This window comes from Octopus bimaculoides, chromosome 18, assembly GCF_046866305.1.
Source record: "Octopus bimaculoides isolate indiv1 chromosome 18, ASM4686630v1, whole genome shotgun sequence".
Lineage (NCBI taxonomy): Eukaryota > Metazoa > Mollusca > Cephalopoda > Octopoda > Octopodidae > Octopus > Octopus bimaculoides.
Window position 1 is genome coordinate 24277490 of NC_142945.1, and position 6250 is coordinate 24283739.

The 6250-nt window shown below is 34.5% G+C and overlaps 1 long non-coding RNA gene across 1 annotated transcript; it reads left to right on the forward strand.

The window, feature by feature from the left end:
- Positions 1–769: 769 nt before the first annotated feature.
- LOC149132022 (uncharacterized) lies at positions 770–5677 on the forward strand. The gene is made up of 2 exons (XR_016244961.1): positions 770–2912; positions 5306–5677. It is a non-coding gene; the product is annotated as an uncharacterized LOC149132022 (long non-coding RNA).
- The last annotated feature ends 573 nt before the right edge of the window (positions 5678–6250 follow it).

A 6250-nucleotide genomic window follows, 5' to 3' on the forward strand; every position in this document is an offset into this window, starting at 1 on the left:
TGGGTGCCCTTCCTCATTCCAACCACTCCACAGAGTGTACCAAGTGCATTTTAAAGTATCACTGGCATGGGTACCTTTAACGTGTTACTGGCACTGGTGCCTCTAACATGTCACTGGCATAGGTGCCTTTTATGCATCATCAGCTTGGGTGCCTCTAGCATGTCACTGGCATGGGTTCCTTTTATGTGCCACTAGCACAGGTGCTATGTATGTGTGGCTTAAGTTATGTGTATAGTTCTTTCATGGACCAAAATGTATAGATTCATACACATGCTATTTGAAATATTTTCATTTTACTCATCAACTATCGAGATTTTTACTTCTTTCAGGCTTATACTTCCATTCAAAACAATACTATTATTTCACCCTCAATACTATGAATTATTATTTTTCACAATATTAGCAATGCAGGAAATACCAATTTCCCAATTATCACACAACGGTTGATAAAAAAGATTTCCATTAGCATAGAGGAATCAATACACAAATTTATGACAATTATATCTGCATAACAAAATAAAAGTAAGACTTCCATAAACAAATTTACATTCAAAACGAAAATGGAACTAAGATAATCATCGATGATATTTTTATTTAACAATATGCAATTAATATTTATTAACAATAAATTAGTCCACAAGTTATGTTGTTGTTCTTGTTGAGCTCAGGTTAACTTAAACTGAGAGCTGTGATCAAAGTGTTCCAGCTTTGCCTTTGCTGTCTTTTTAGAAGTGTGTCTACGACTATATTATTTGATATCTACCTTAACTTTTTTCCAAACAATAGGGGGTGTGTGAGTGTATGTGAGTGATTTACAGGAGGTTTAACTGCTATTTCTAACAGATTGGATAGCCACATATTCCTCGTATTGGCTCAGTTGGAATGTTTCTTTTTATTAAATTAGAAAATAAAAATAAAATATAGGTTCAATCAAGCCTGTGTGGTAAGAAGTTTGCTTCCCTACCACATCTTTCTGGGTTCAATCCTGTTGCATGTCACCTTGGGCAACTGTCTTTAGCTAGCCTCCTGTTGACCAAAGCCTTGTGAGAGGATTTGGTAAACAGAAACTACAAGCAGCGATCTAGCAGAAACGTTAGCACGTCGGGCGAAATGCTTAGCAGTATTTCGTCTGCCGTTCCGTTCGGAGTTCAAATTTCGCCGAGGTCGACTTTGCCTTTCATCCTTGCGGGGTCGATAAATTAAGTACCAGTTACGCACTGGGGTCGATGTAATCGACTTAATCCCTTTGGTTGTCCCCTCTGTGTGTAGCCTCTTGTGGACAATAAAGAAATAAGAAACTACAAGCAGCTTGTATATATTCATATCTATGCATGTAAATTGCTGTGCAAGAGTACGACGCCCCCTGGCGAGAGAAGACTGGACCAATACATATAAATAGTAGCGGTCTGCGTTGGATTGCTGGTTCTCAAACGATTTTTGTCACGTTCCCTGTGGTTCCTGCCGGTTGTTTCGATTATATCGTTATTGCACTGGCAGTGTATTAGTTTATCCAAACTCACATTGGTTATTTGACAATTTCTGAGTCATGGAAAACCTATTAGCCGCTGTAGTACAACTTCAAGAGAAGCAACAGGAACAACTACAGGAGTTGCAAAGATAAATACAACAACAACAACAATTAATTGAGTTACAGTTGGTCAAGTCCGAAAATCCAGTAAGCTCATTTACGCCAGACAGCGTGGCTAACGCAATTTTTGAATTTACGTATAATCCGGAGGAGGATATTAAGTTTCCCGCGTATTACAGAAGATACGAGGAAATTTTTAACAACGAGTGCAAGTCATGGTTGGAGGAGCAGAAAGTAAAGCTTTTACTACGCAAGGTAGCCCCTGCCGAACATGAACGTTACTGTAACTTTATTCTGCCCAAAAAGTCGATTGAGATTGGCTTCCAAGAAACCGTGGAACTGCTTTCAAAATTTCTTTGTGATAGCAATTCATTATTCAACACCAGAATTGAGTGTTGGAAATAACAAAAAATGAGTAGGATTTTATCACCTACGCCGGAGTAGTCAACCGTATGTGCGAAAATTTCAAACTCCAGGATCTCATTCAGGATATGTTCGAATCATTTATCTTCGTGCAAGGACTTATAGCACCTGAAGATACAGAAATTCGGGCAAGGATTCACTCGAAAATGGCTCAAGCGAACCAGGATTTATCCTTATAGACCATGGCAGAAGAATGTCAGACTATGATAAATCTTAAACATGCTGTGGAAAAAATACACGATAAAGACTGGAAGAATTCAAATGTGTCGTCCCAGGAAGCACAATCAAAAATCGTCTATGGTTGTGGAGGCCTACACTACAAAAAGGATTGTCCGTTTAAAAATAAAAAGTGCTATAGTTGCCAGAAGCTGGGACACAGGCGTCCTCGCTGTAGCACAAGACTACGAGGCTCAAACACAAAAAGTTCTAAGGTTTTTTTTCAGCGGAGAGATTGCGACAGTAAAACAAGAAAATTTGTGCACGTAAAAATAAATGATGTGAATATCAAATTACAGTTAGACACACGTAGTGACATCTCGATCATAAATGCGAATACTTAGAAACATACCGAGATTGCGTAAAACAGCGAAAATAGCGCGCAGTGTAACGGGTGATAAATTCTATTTCATGGGCAAAACATGTAACGACTTCACATTTCGAAAAGAGACAGGCGAAGCTAAAATATTCGTTGTGGCTAATGCAATCAATCTGTTAGGCACAGATTGGTTAGAACTATTTGATTTATAATGCCTTCCCATAAATCTTTACTGGAATAACATAAATGGTTGTCCTGTTAAAAACAAGTCTTCGGACGAACTGAAGAGAAAATTGTAATAAAATGTTCCCGCAAGTGTTATCAGAGGATTTAGGTCTATGTAGAAAGACGGAAGCCTATTTCCAAGTAAGTGAAAATGTTGTACTTGTATTTAAAGCAAACAGAAAAGTATTGTTCGCGGCAATTGAAACCGTAAATGAATAGTCGGACAGACTCGAAAAGAGTGGAGTCATCAAAAAGGTAAATTACTTAAAGTGGGCGGCACCAACGGTATGTATTTTTTAAAAAAAACAATACAATTAAGTTATGTGCAGATTTCTCTACAGGAGTGAACGGCTGCTTTAAAACATATACTATCCACTCCCGATTGCAGAGGATATTTTTTCGAAGTTAAACGGTGGAAAAATGTTCTCCAAATTAGATCTGTCTGAAGCCTATTTACAGATAAAAGTAAATGTGTGTATACTCGGCCAATAACCCCAGTCTTAAACAGAACCGAAATCATTGAAAAAGTTTTCTATAAAAATATAAATATTATTACGATACAATATTATCATTTTCCACGCACACACACACGCACATATATATAAACATACACACATACATACATAGACATAGAAACAGGCATACGCACACACACACGCGTGTGTATATATATATATATATATATATATTAAAAATAAATGATTACACCGAAGTAGCAATACTATACAATACTAAGACCAACACATGTACCGATTAGTAATCCTTGCAATTGCAACCCTACTATAGAACGGTGCAGTTTCTTCAGAGTGTTAACTTGATATCCATTGGTACGGCTGTTTCATGATTTTCCTTTATAATTTAGAGCTGCGTTGTATAATTTAGAGCTGTCCGTTAAGTCAGACGCGAACAGTCTCTATTTCAAGTTTTTATTCGATAATTATTTTCAGTCAATCATTTCAAAACCTTGTATAGTTTAAATGATTATTATTCATTTATACTTCACAAATGGGTATTTCTTCATGTGCAAGCATCTCAATGCTTGCTCCTGTCTAGAATTTATTACATTACCCTCGCATGTGAAAACTCTTTAAAATTCTTCCAAACATAAGTCGTATCTATATGTTCCACGTCTGTATTGATTTGCAGTTCAAATTAATTTCCATTTAATCGTATAGTTCTTGTTACTGTCCTTAACAGACCAGATTAATTTGCTAAGACTCATTTGGAACCTTTTATTTTTGTCTTTGAATTAACTCAAACGATTTACCAGTCTCCGCTTGAAAATTAATGATGTGCCACCGATTTAAAAGAATTCCTTACCCTCAGATGTAACTATACATCTATATATTACATTTTTAGTTTTACACTTATTCTCCACATAACAGGATTCCCGTTAAAAACAATCGCAAAGATAGTCTTTTATATTTCCCTGGAATTTAGTTTCAATTTGACCAGTCATTGTAGAATTAAATTCATTTCCACCAAGTTCTTTGTTACTATTTACTCCTTTAGATAATGTTATCTTTGTTTTATTTCTAGCTGAATTTTTATTCCATTTGACTTTATTTATGTTAAATTAGGTTGTTTCCCTTCCCACTACATTCAATTTCCTAACGTTCTCCTCTATTTGAATTTCATTATTCCGTTTGACGTTATTATGTTTCGAATTTATTATGCTATTCTGATTGTAATCAATTTTTAAAAATTTCTATATTAGTTTAACATAATGTGATGCTATAATTTGTGCAATATTATGGCTGAAATGTGATGCTATAATTTGTGCAATATTATGGCTGAGACAATTACCCGATCTAATCTTATGTTGATTAAAAATTTTGTGATATTTGTGGTTTCTTGAAAACTCGTTTTGAATTGCTATATTAAGCAATTTGGAAAAATTGTAATTAGCTTTTGTATCTGTGTTTGTGCTCCACATGCTTGACAGGTGTGTTTACATCCTTGTATTGGTGTGTTTACATCCCTGTATGATACCCGTTGAGCAAAAGACACTGATAGAATAAGTACTTGGCTTTAAAAGCAAACATACTGGGGTCGATTCGTTCAACTAAAATTCTTCAAGGTGGTGCCGCAGCATGACTGCAGTCTAACGACTGAAACAAGACAGAAAATAAAATACAAACAAATAATTAATTAAATAAAAAGAGTGAAAATTGAACCTGCTGCTCTTTGCTAGCATCCTACTGCCTCACTGTTTTGTTTGCAAAAAGACACCATTCATCACAATGATTTTTAGCATCATTAAGTTATATCATATATTTAGTGAATCATTTTGTAACATATTTATTTACTGAACAATGTTTTCCAAACAATGGTTTATAATCATTTTATGCATTCAACATTTTTTTACTGATTATTTTGAACACAAATTCTATCGTTGCATAACAGCGTCTACAACATTGCAAATATTCAAACATGTGTACTTCAGATACATTTCAATACAAATTTCTGTTTTAGATGTGTAGTTAGTCTTGTTCATGACGATTTCAGGCTTTATTTATAAATTTTCTTTTCAGTTGGACAGACGGACGCAGTGTGTATGTATAAATGGTCTTCTATTGAGATATACTAACAATTATCATTTCTTGTTTCCAAAAATTGGTTGCATTTTTGTGCATAATGCTAACATTTTAGTATTAGTTCAGTCTTACAAAAGGCTTTTTGTAAAGATAAAAATCATTGATTATGAGTGACTGGAAAAACTAGGGTGTGTTTATTTTTGCTTGCATTCGTCTACAATTAATTTTTTTTTTTTAATGTGAGTAGTATATACAAAACAATAAACCAATTTGTGAACACAAGGAAAAAAATTTGAGAAAAATAACGCAATAAAAGTCCTTATATTATGTTAGTTTATACAATTGAATACAACATTTATGACAATTTCATTTATTCTCTTTGCTTTATTGAGTTCAGTGTATAAATAGATGTGAAAGCAAATTACATAATTGTTTGACCAAGTTTACATCACAAGTAACATTCATTCAAGATGCATGAAAGAATATCTATATGGTCACTAAATCTGCTTGTAGTAGCAGCCAAATCACCCTCAGTCCAGGTAACAATAAGTTATGCAATTCTAGATATAAAATGCATGTGAGAAGCAGGAAAGATCATGCCCATAAACTTTACATTGTAAGTTTTTTCTGATTAAGTATAACCTGGACCTAAGCAACTCACAGAGTATAATGAGGTGCTGAAAATTTCCTGTTTTAGGTAAAAGAAAATACAGGAAGATCAGTTAACTGATTTTATTCAGCATATTCCCCTCACAGATTCATACATTTATTGTAGCAGTCCTGCAGTCTTTCTAATCCCTGTAAAAGAACTCAGAAGGTTGATCCTCTAACCAGGCCTTTCATGATATCCTTAAAGCCAAGAACGTTTCGGTTTTCTTTCATTTACTTAGGAAGAGAAGGTTTTGAAATTTGATATCTAAATACGTATATTTTTAACTCAGC